This window comes from Microtus oregoni, unplaced genomic scaffold (genome assembly GCF_018167655.1).
Source record: "Microtus oregoni isolate MIOR12 unplaced genomic scaffold, Mior012 000000F_ref0000247, whole genome shotgun sequence".
NCBI classification, from domain to species: domain Eukaryota; kingdom Metazoa; phylum Chordata; class Mammalia; order Rodentia; family Cricetidae; genus Microtus; species Microtus oregoni.
This window is the reverse complement of record NW_024543059.1, coordinates 32,869,129-32,881,707: the sequence shown is the minus strand read 5'-3', so window position 1 is coordinate 32,881,707 and position 12,579 is coordinate 32,869,129. Positions and strand designations below refer to the sequence as shown.

The window sequence follows — 12,579 nt, the reverse complement described above, 5'->3', positions numbered from 1 at the left end:
GCCCCATGCATAGCCATCTTCCCTGGAAGACATTGCCTTCAACATTCTGCCTAGGATTAGGAATATCCCTAGAGAAGCAGGGCAGGCCAGACCTAACTCTCCCTTGGATGGTCAATAACAACTGTCAGGTTTGTCCTGTTTTTCAACAGCTGACATTTGTTGTTTAGACAGCTGGGATAAAGTAACAAATGGATTTAGGTATATTCAGATATGGTACATGGAGTCTGAAAAGTTGTGTTGACGGGTTAGGGAATGATTTTTCTAGCGTTCAATTGATGTAATGCGGATGGATGTGGGTATTGAATCCTTTTGACAGAGATAGATATGTAAGTCTACAAGGAGCCTACCTTTTGTGTGACTTACCACGGTTGCACAAGTCTCCAATGGCCTAACAACATTGGTCAGTTCCGGTCTTCTCTTTTTTCTTTCAGAGATCTGAGCTGCCTTTTGGACCCCACCACATAATACCTTTCAGGTAACTGGAAGATAAGACCTATGGTTTGCATTCAGAAAGGCCCAAGATGCTCCTCCATCTTTTATAATCTCTGTCTCATTCTCCTGACATTCAAATCATACCACCCATGGTAGCTGTGCTTTCTACAAAACTCTGTTACTTGTGCCTGTGTATCAATAATTAGTGATCCAAATTATTTTGCTTGGGTAAATTCCAAGAGACATGGACATAAGCATCTGCTCAAGTACAAAAGGGGATTATGCATAGCTCTAATCAGGAGTTGCCAGGTTGGCAGCCTTGGAGCATACTGAGGATACCAATATCACTTCTGAAGCCAGTTGGATATATGGCTAATTAAAAAGTTCTGGTGTTGGACTGTTGTTCTTGGTATCCTTGACTGTGAGTCCTTCACTTGTGATTTAGTGATCCCACTATAAACTTTCAGGTAGCCCACTCTCTGGTAAGAGAATACATCATAGCACTTGTGACTTAGTGATTGCTCTACAAACCTTCAAGTAGCACACTTTTTGGTAGAATACATCATAGCACTTCTGACTTAGTGATCGTTCTACAAACCTTCCGGTAGCACACCCTGGTAGAAGAATACATCACAGCAGGCATTTTCTTTGGGACCTGAATGCTATGAGACAGATTAAAATTAGCAAAGCAAGATGCAGTCTTTTAAAGACATTCTTGTATGATGAAACATCAGCTAACTAGTACAAGCAGTGACATAAGTGAGTCGCAGGGTGAGTGGGGCCATTTGTACTTTCCTTACCCTTGCTAATAATTGGTGTGTGTGCTAGGCCTTGTGTAGTTCAGGATCCAGGGGCTGGAGATCTTTCTGTTCAATGGAACTATTCATTGATGACATGATCTAAGGCATACAGAAACCAATCTCAAAACTGTTCAGAGATGTTCCTTCCTCCTGACCACCTTTCATATTGCCAGCAGGTACCTTGTTCAGAGAATAGGCAAATTGTCTACTGCACAATCATATCCTTCTTTCAAAACTGAGTACACAAACTTACCCAGGTTTTGCCTGGCTATAAAAGCATTCATCTGTTAAAAAAAATGACTTATCTGGATTGATGATGAAAACAGTTCTCTGAATATGGTGAATTACTCATAGAAATGGCAATCAGAGATCCAGAGGTGAGTCTCTCAGATAAGACAATAAAGATTCTCCAGGCCTGCCTTTGTCTAGTGTGCTTTCGGTGACATTCTCTAAGCACTATATGTGGGTTTTGTCTCCTCGCTTTTGAGGTAATATGCACAGTAATTTTGTCTAGTGACCCAAAATTTGCATCACTTTTCTTACTGAGAACCAAGCTGCTGACACATTCATCCAGTAAATATATAACCAATAGGAACAATGGAAATATGGAATCAAAAGCAGGGCAAGCAACTGGGATATACACTGACAATTATACTAGCATTTCAAAAATAATATTGTCCTCCTGTTAGGTAAATATAATAGGAGATATTTCTACATCTGCTACTACTAGTGTTGAGTATTTTTAAGGAGATTTCTTTTATTTTGTATTATCTTAGAAATCTAAGACTGGAAAATTCATTTCAGAAAATACAGGTAAGTAACTATAAACTTTAGAGACTCTATGTATTGTTCTGTATGCAACTTTCTGAGGTCTATGTATCTTTTGCAGTCTTACTGGAGGTTACTGTTGTGATATTTTAAAAATTTTATCCAAAGATTAATTACTGAGTATTTGTTGTTTCTGTTCTCTCCTTTTAATTTTAACTATTTTCTATATTATGTAAAAGATATAAAATGAAGGATTATTTTAGAAATTTATATTGGCTAATAATCAGTATGATCAATTTCTTGCAAAACATAATCACACTGTCTTTTTTGATTATTTACTAGAGTTTCAGAATAGAGGCCCATAACTTATAAGGAGTCTGTGTTCATACTATAATATTCTTCACTTCTAGTTTATTCCGTGAAGGCTGACATGAGTTCACTACTCTTTTTCCAATATGGAAATATATGTCTTATTTTTATAGCTTCTCTATGGCTTACAAGTCATAGATATAAGACATTTGTATGGATTCTGGAATTTTAAAGAACATCTTTTCTCTATTAGTTAATTGCTGCTTGGATGGTGTAAATTTACTGAGCTGTAGAAATTCAGTATATGTCCCTTTATACAAGTTTTCCATATTTCAATAGAAAGTAAAATGTACCAACAGTATAGTACATATTGGTTAAGGTTTTTCTTGAGAATGTTGTCTTGTACATGGTATTTTACTTGGTGCATAATGACTGATGTGCTCAAAACTGGACAAATATTCATAAGGAAATCAATGATTTAATATATAATACTTTGGTAGTGCAATAGTTTGAATAGGAATAGCCCCATAAACACATGTGTTTGAATGCTTGGCCACCATGGAGTGGCACTATTAGGAGATATGAGCTTGTTGAAGTATGTGTGCCCTTGTTAGAAGAAGTGTGTCACTAAGAAGTGACACCTTTAGGGTTTCAGATGCTCAAGCTAGGCCTAGTGTGGTGTTGTAAGGAGCTGCTTGTTCATCCCGGCTGCCCAGAACTGAAATAATCACATAGAAACTGTATTAATTAATCACCGTGAACAGTTTGATATCGATTGTGTTCAAGTACTACAGTGAATACTTGATTTAAAAAACATATAAATACATATATAATTGATTAAAGAAATATAAATAAATGCCTTTAGTATAGAAATAAAACATGACCAAATTCTTATAAAGAGGAATGTAACTATCAGTAATGTTGGGAAATTTCTATGGGAATATAGACACAAATAGTATCTAAAGACAATTAGTTAAGTTCATTATAACTGCTATTATTTTTGAAATGTATTTGTTTGGTTTTTTCTTTTGCCATTTATTTCCTTGTTGGGTAGAATAGCCGTGGTAACATCATGTTCAGGAATAGAAATGAGCAGATTCTTTTGTCATTACAAGTGATAAGATAGACATGGAATTAGTGGATACATTTAAAATATGTACAATTCATATAAAACATGTTGATTTAATTCCACAGTGGATTGAAATTAAAAATAGGGAAATATTTATTGATAATCTCCAAAATATTTGAAAAATAAAATGAGAACTTCTAAGTAGTTCACTGATAAAAGAAGACATAAAAAGAGAAACTGACAAGCATTTCAAACTAAATACATATAAAAATTAATATCTTCAAATTCAAATGTAGCTAAACTGGTTTGGAAGATATTTTTTAGAACTGATTCTTAGATTACAAGTAAATAGAAGCCTTAAATAAGTGATATTATATTCCAATGAATGGCTTTATACTCTAGTAAAAGAAACTTAAGAACAAAATGACACAGAATAAGAGAAACAGGACATTCATAAAGAGAACAGAAAGTAATCAAATATATTTGTGTATATATGTACATATACACATATGTAAATATCTGCCTCGTGTGTGTGTGTGTGTGTGTGTGTGTGTATGGGGCGAGAGAAAATGAAAGTCAGTTAAATTAAAACACACCAATTAAAGAAGGCATGAAAGAATGAAGGACAACCTAGCCACTAGTGTAAAGGTTAATAACAGAGCTGTCATTTATATCTTCTGAGAGAGGAAAAATCAGCTTTCTCCAATGAAAGGCATTGGGTATATAAATTAGCCAATGGCAGAGCTTCTGTTCAGGGATAGCTAGTCAAAATAGAATAGACTCATCATTTGGGATTTTGGTTTTGGTTTTTTCTGGTGTTGTTGTTTGTGTGCTTTTCTTGGATCACAGTATTATTTTTTTTCTTTTTGAGTGTTATTTCATTTTGTTTTCTTTGTTTGGGGGTTATTGTATTAATTTTTAGTTTTTTTTTAAAAAAACAAACTTGTGTGTATAGGGATGAGGAGATTATTTGAATGAACATACACAATTTAAAAAAAATCCATTAAGAGGATATTGTTCAGAAATATCTAAAGGGAACAATTTTTCAAATCAAGATACAAATATAAATATTAAGACACATGAGAAATGATATTGTAGGATATGTGTATGTTAAATAATACGAAGTGCCCATAAACTCAGCAACTTAGATAAAGTTAAAAAAAATCAAAAGATGCAAATATAATGACACAAATAGAAAAATTTAGTAAGTAGATAACCAAAAAGAGTATTTTCTAAACAAATTAAGTTTTATTAAAAGCATTTTTGCAAGGAAGTATAGATTACACTTTTAAAACATGAATTCCATATGATCTTCTAGAAGATATAAATGTTGGAATTATTCCCTTGTTTAATATCTAAATGTGCCTTCACAGAAAACAATACTACATGTAAAATGAAGGGTATATAGCAACATCTTTCATGAGCATATATCTGTGTTCAAATTTTTAGAAAATGAAATTTAACAATATTTAGACATGGTTTGCAATTAAATCAAAATAAGTATGGAATTAAGTTTGGTTTAACATTTAAAAATAAATCTGTATTTGCAAACCACTAAAAATTCAAACTGAAAACACTGAAAAATGTACTCATTCATAAAATATGTGTTCCCATAACTACTCACAATTAGCCAAGTGTAGGCACATGCGTGTGATCTTCACATTCAGGAAGATATAAAACAGGAAAGTGTTGATTTGAAGACCAGCTTGGACAACAAAGTGGGAGTTTGTCTCAAACAAAAGTCAAAATTAAATTTTATACTTTTGGAAATTAAAGACTCACACATTTCTTTTTCTTTTGAAATGCAATGTTAAGTTTGTTACATTTAGTCTTTTTACTTATGTTCCAAAAGCAATAATTTCTCATTTAATATACCAATCCCAGCTCTGACTCTCACACTCCTCCTCCCGCTCCCTCCAATTTCCTCCCACATCACCCCTCATCCACTTCTCAGAGAGGGTAAGGCTTTCCATGGGGACTCAACAAAATCTACCACATCAGTTTGAGGCAGGACCAAGGCCCTCCCCACTCTATCTAGGCTGAGCAAGGTATCCCTCCAAGGGATGGGCTCCAAAATACCAGTTCAAGAAGTAGCGATAAATCCTGTGTGGCCAGCAGCCCCACAGTCTGCCCCAGATCTAAAATTGTCACCCACATTCATAGGGCCTAGTTTGGTTCTATACTGGTTCCCCCACTGTCACTCTAGAGTCAGTGAGCTCCCATTAGCTCAGGTAAGCTGTTTCCGTGGGTATCCCCATCACGGTCTTGACCCTTTTGCTCATATTCTCACTCCTCCCTCTCTACGACTGAGCTTTGGAAGTTCAGCCCAGTGCTTCACTGTGGATCTCTGCATCCACTTCTATCAGTTGCTGGATAGAAGGTACGATGATGGCAATTAAGGTAGTCATCAATCTGATTACAGGAGAAGGCCACTTAAGGCACCTTCTCCTCCATTGCTTAGACTCTTAGCTGGGATCATTCTTGTCAATTCAAGAGAATTTCCCTAGGGCCAGGTTTTTTTGCTAGCCCCATAATGGCTCCCTCAATCAAAATATCTCTTTTCTTGCTCTGCCTCTTTGCTCTTCCTCCATTTTGACAATCTCATTCTCTTATGTTCTTCTTCCCCACTCCCCGTCTGTCCTACTTCTCCCCTTCCACTGGCTCTTCTCCCTGGCCCCCATGCTCCCAATTTTCTCAGGAGATCTTGTCTATTTTCACTTTACAGGGGGATTCATGTATGTTTCCCTTAGGATTCTCCTTGTTACATAGCTTTTCTAGGGTCATAAACTATACATAAGCTAGTTATTCCTTGCTTTATGTCTAATATCCAATTATGAATAAGTACATACTGTGTTTGTCTTTCTGGGTCTGGGTTACCTCACTCAGTATTTTTTTCAAGTTCCATCTATTTGCATTTTTCAAGATGCCATTGTTTTGTTTTGTTTTGTTTTGTTTTACCCATGGAGTAGTGCTCCACTGTGTGACTATACCACATTTCCTTTGTCCATTCTTCAGTTGAGGGGTATCTAGGTTGTTTCTAAGTTCTGGCTATGACAAATAATACTGCTATGAACACAGTTGAGCAAATGTCCTTATAGTATGATTGAACATCCTTTGGGTATATACCCAAGAGTGGTACTGCTGGGTCTTCAGGTTGGTTGATTCCTAATTTTCTGAGGAACTGCCATATTGATTTCCAAAGTGGCTGTACAAGTTTGCACTCCCCAGCAGTAATAGAAGAGTCTTCCCCTTACTCTACATCTTCTCCAGTAAAACATATCATTGGTGTTTTTGACCTTAGCCATTCTGATGGTATCTCAGAGTCATTTTGATTTAAATTTCCCTGATGGTTAAGGATGTTGAACATTTCCTTAAGGGACTTTTGGTCATTTGAGATCCTTTTGTTGAGATTCTCTGTTGAGATCTGTACCCTATTTTTAATTGGATTATTTGGTATTTTGGCATTTAGTTTCTTGAGTTCTCTATATATTTTAGAGATCAGTCCTCTGTGTGATGTGGGGTTGTTAAAGGATGCAAAGAGGTGGATATCTATCCCCATGCACAAAACTCAAGTCCAAATGAATCAAAGACCTCCATATAAACCCAGCCATACAGAACCTCATAGAAAGGAAAGTGGGAAGGAGCCTAGAATACACAGGCACAAAAGACCGCTTCCAGACACAGAGACTATTAAAAATGGGAACTTCAGAAGCTGAAAAGCTTCTGTAAAACAAAGAACACAGCCTATGGAATGGGAAATAAGATCTTTAGAGACTTACACATTTATAAAGAACATTTATGCAAAAAGCCTTCTGACTCTCCGTAAGAAAAGCATAATTTTATCCACATGGAATAACTATTTGGATCTGGTAAGATGGTCTCTAGAAAAAAATATAGACCATGAAATTTTTAGTTATTTGTGCTGATGCAGAGACTTTTCTATAAGTAGATTCCCAGACCAGTGTTTAACATAAAAAACTATTAGCAAATATAGACTATCACAGAAGGTTAAATAACTAACAGTAACTGCGATAAAAATGGAAAATAATAAAAATGTAAAAACAATCTGGATAATGAAAAATTTTGTAGTAGATTCAAAGAGTTCTTTGAAAAACAATGACACAATGCTTTCTTATCTTAACTCCCCATGGATATACAGAGTGTGTGGTAGCATAGGAAACATTTGAAGTCTCTAGTCACTTACTTCTTAATTATTATAAGCCCCTGTGTAAGCAGTAGGCTAAAGCTGAGGAAGAATTGTGAATTACTTGAATACCACATGTGAACCAAAATACACATAGAGAGAGTTCCTTAGCAAAGAGTAATTAACATGCTGGTTCATTATATAAGGAAATGTCTACCTAATCATTATATGTGCTCAAAGCTGAAAAAATAAGTCATTATCTACATATTACATACACAAATATTCTATAGGAAAATCATGGAAAAAACAGATCATCAAGAAAAACAAATTATATGGAGAAAACCTATTTGTATATGAAAAACTGCAGTTCCCCCAAAAAGAATATACAAAGAAATAGGAAATTATGACACATGCACAAAAAATGAAATCAATAGAAAGCATTAGCAAGGAAAGAAAGGTGTTGGACTTACTAGAGAAAGATATTAAGCCAACTTTTAAAAACGCATCCAAAGAACTAGAGAAAAACATGAATAAAGATTTTAGTAAAGTATGAAACTGATATTTCAACAAATAAAGACTGTGATTAAGAAACAGGTAAGAAAGAACCACATGCAAATTCAACAGGTCAGAAATACAATACATTGGTACCATCATTAGTAGAAGTCTTGCCCATCATAATCAAAGCCCTGGTTTCCATCAAACACTGGAAAAAAGTAATATATATATATATATATATATATATATATATATATATATATGACAAAAAGGACCATCAAAGAATGGATTTTCAGCAGACAAAAGTCTACTAACTTGGAGATGTTCTAATTAAAATTATCTAGTCCAGGTACCAAGAGAAAAAAATCTAAAACTTGAACAGAAGAGAACCATGGAAAATTACATTTATATCAATACAATAATGGGAGTTCAAGAAGGAAAATAAAAAAGGGGGAAGATTGAGACATGATGTCTCAACGCTTCCCAAATATGAAAGCACTAATGAACCCAATAAGAATATCACGAACCTCCAACTAAGATAAATTCAAAGATAAACACCTGATTCCAAAGAGCAAAGCATCATTGTGAAGCTTTCAAATAACTAATAAAAAACAATGCTGAAGGCTGTGACAATGATATTCAGAGCATGCTTCTTGCCATAAGCTGTGCAGACCAGCAGGCAATATTTATAGAAGGAACCTCGCAAAACTTTTTTTACTAGGCTACAATTACCCTAATACCCAAAACAATTTTCCCCATTGGCATGGTTATCATTAAGGTCACAGACAGGGCTTCTTGGGCAGATGATTCTGTTAGCATAATTTTTGTCTGCCAAGCATGAGGCCCTGAGGTGTGGTGGCACATGCTGTAATTTCACTGCTGAAGAAACTGCTCAGGCTGGATCCCTGGGTCTCACTGTGTAGGTAGTCTAAGCTAAATAACCAGGCCCGGGAGAGAGACCCTATGTCAAGCAAACAAAAACAAGCAAGCAAACAGCAACAACCACACACACACACACACAAAAAAAAAAACCATGGTGAGCAGAACATGAAGAAAGACACCCAAGATTGACTTCTAGCCTCCGTATGCATGTTCATGTGCAACCCATACATGAAAAGTAACAATAGAAACTGCTGAAAAGGAGAGAGAGTAAAGGGAAGCATTATACAAAGCTGGAGGTAATATAAATTAGTCCAGTCATTATGAAAATCTGTATAGAGGTACGGCAAAGAAAAAAACACAAAAAACTAAAATTATAAACTTCCATGTGATGGGGTTAATCCACTCTTGTCAATACAATTCAGTACAGAACAGAGCCATATAAACATCCGTGTTCACCATGAAACAATGGAAAATGGAGATGGTATGAATCAGTTTTGATATCTATGAACACATTAATAGAAAAATAAGCCTTTCTTTATCTCTAAAGAATGAAATGATCACATTTAGAGGAAAATATTTCAATAGAACTACACTGCAATCATACTAAGTGAAAATAGAGATACTCAGAAAGAAAAAAAGTCACATTTGCTCTTATTTAGAACTGAGATTTCACATACATGCATACAAATACACACACACACACACACACACACACACACACATGACATGGAAGTAGAGGACAGAGGTATTCAGGGAAAGAGAAAGAGGGTTTGCAACAGGAGGAAGGGGGGTCAGTAGAAGAGGGTAATGAGAAAATGGTGAATGTAGTTGGAGTAGATGATATATTTTAATGAAAATATGTGATATTAAAGCATCTAGCCGTCTACTACATCTCTGTAGCTAATAACTATAGATGGTGGGATCTTATAGTTTGCCACACATTATTGGTTGCATCTATGGTGCAAAACGTAACAGAATTAGCATCACTATGATTTTCAGCTTACTAACTTGAAAAGCTGTTAGTACAATTTCAGCCTTTTCAGCAAAAGTTACAATGTTTTAACTACATTTTCATAATGAAAACCTACTGACAGGATTGTGGAAACAGAATTAAGGCATTTAGCACAAGTTAACACATAGACACACTTCTTCCTTCCATATGTGATAAAGTTTAACAGTGAGAATATCTAGCCTTTGCTTTCTATTAGGGAAGTTACTAGTTCTTATTTTGATTTCTTCAATAGATATATGTTTATTTAGATATCTATTTCTTGTGTGAGCTTTGTCAGGTCAATTGACCAAAGAATTTATCAGTTTCAGTGAGGTTATTAAATTGGACGCAGAAACAATCATTTTCATAATACTTTGAATACTTTTATTTTTTAAAGTTAAATTGACTACAGCCTTACCAATTTTATTTATCTTTTCTAAAACCCAGCTTTGAGTTTTCTTAATTTCTTTGGTTTTATTGACTCCAGGTAATACTTTCATTAGTTTAACATTACTATCTTTTCCTGGTTTACTTTGGATTGAATTGCTTTCCTAGTTGTCTGAAGTAAAAAAAAATACTAATTTTAGAACTCTTTTCCATCATTGTTCTAAATTTTTAAGATTTTTTTCATGCATTATGAAATTTAGTACATTGTATTTTCATTTACTTTAAGTACTTCTCAATTTCTTGAAACTCCTCTAATGTTATTTACAAGTAAGTTTACTTTAGACTAGGACTATAGCTCAGTGGAAAGAAGTATGGAAGTCACATACATTATTGCCTAGTGTATGTGAGACATAGGCTTTGAACCCCAGTACTGAAAAAAATAAGTTTTCAAATCTGAAAATGCACTTGAGACCAAATTCCAGCCCAGATTTCCTAGCTAGTACCAGATTAATAAGAGACCTATGCTTAGAGTTTAGAAATGATTATATGTTTAACATATATTTAAAATGTATTTTCATTTTTTTCTGAATATTTTTCAGAAAGGACAAAGAAGAAATTACCATAGTATTAGTTACCTTTGAGAATATATAAAATGAGAAAAGGCCTTTGCCTTCTCAATTAATTAATCCTTAATTAACATGTGTGGGGGTAGCATAGAACCCAGCCCCAGCAAATTTCACTAATTCTTTCATTTGTCATTGGCATTTTATTTGAGCACATACATCAAATTTTTGGTGGCATAATTTTCTTTCTGCAATTTGCATTTAGGTTTTTTTTACAACTTTATTTCCTAAAATCTTCGTCTTCATTTTCAAGTTGATTGATATGTGCTTTGAGGAATATTTATGTTGATACCTTAAAATCCTACAGATATTTCCAACATCTGATTCATGTTGGCACTTGAAGAATATCTTCTGTTACTGAACATGCAAGTTTCTTTTTGCTATACAGAAAGATTTTTCAGTCCCGTCTAGGACATTTAGGAATCACGTGACCTTAGGTTTAATAGAATCTTTAATCAGTCCTCCTACATAGCTGTACCTCAAGGTCATAGTGACTGCAAATTCAGCTTCCCATTTCACCAGGTCCACCACCACTCAGCAAAAATGGAGTCTGACTGATTTACTGTATGTCCGAATGGAATTTCTGCTTTTGTTAGTCCCACTGACACTTGCTCAACAAAAGCCAGGAAATTAAGCCACTTTTTTTTCCCCATCCTCCCCTTCTCACTTTTCTCTCCCCATCTCCCCTTTCTCCCATCCCACCCCACCCCCCAGTTCCCAATTTTTGCCCAGCAATCTTGTCTACTTCCAATATCCAGGAGGATAACTATATGTTATTCTTAGGATTCACCTTCTTATTTAGCTTCTCTAGGATTACAAATTATAGGCTCAATGTCCTTTATTTATGGCTAAAAACCAATTATGAGTGAGTACATCCCATGTTCATCTTTTTGGGTCTGGGTTACCTCACTCTTCCTATTGAGGACGTGAATTTGATTTTTCATTGTAAGCTACTGGCGTAGGGGAGAAGAATCTGAGTCTTGTATATTTTCATTTATATCAGGTGTGCCTGGGAGCACTGACAGCAGGATGTGCTTCAAATAGGGTTAAACAAACATTGATGACTAGCCCTGTCTGACACTAATTCTTGCTGCTTGTGTGTCGAGTGGGTCTCATTTTCCTCCTAAACTCCACTGGTACCACTATTGTAGACAATCAGAAATCAGTTCTCCTCATGGCACCACTGGAAGGTGATGGAAGTTGAACTGCCACAACCCTGGGAAGGTAATTGATATAATCTGATTGCCAATGCATTTTTCCTATTCTATGTTATCCTTTCTTATGAAACATAAGCATGGAGTGGAAAGTAATGACACTGGTTTTCATGTACTAAAAATGCATTTAATATTACTTAGGTAATAAGGGAAAAAATAATCCCCACATAGATATTCCAAAGCAGGATGTGTCACACTGTAGAGGAACTAACAGCTAGTAGAGTAAATGAAGAAAAAATAATAATGGGCTTGCAGATTTGAAAAGGAGGAAAAATATTTGTTCACAGAAGACATAATTATCAATGAATACATCCAAAGAATCTAAAAACAAAACAGCCCTGAAGTATGATTAGAAATTACATATCTTACAATCAAAGCAGTGATTTTTCTTGTATCTTGCTAATTATTTTCCAGTTACTTCATTATGATTAATGCATTTTTCCCTACTACCTTACTTCCTAAAAC

General features: G+C 35.0%; 1 long non-coding RNA gene and 1 other non-coding gene across 9 annotated transcripts in view; both read left to right on the top strand.

Moving 5' to 3' along the window:
• The window catches only part of LOC121453397, a 140,342-nt gene that overhangs the window by 68,288 nt on the left and 59,475 nt on the right, over positions 1–12,579 (top strand). For 7 of the 8 annotated variants that reach the window (XR_005975006.1, XR_005975002.1, XR_005975003.1 and 4 more), the window contains 2 exons: positions 432–475; positions 2,009–2,045. This is a non-coding gene — a long non-coding RNA (uncharacterized LOC121453397). The remainder of the gene's footprint in view (positions 1–431; positions 476–2,008; positions 2,046–12,579) is intronic. The other variant, XR_005975008.1, reaches the window with a different exon arrangement.
• LOC121455100 lies at positions 1,540–1,605 on the top strand. The gene has a single exon (XR_005975431.1). It is a non-coding gene; the product is annotated as a small nucleolar RNA SNORD109A (small nucleolar RNA).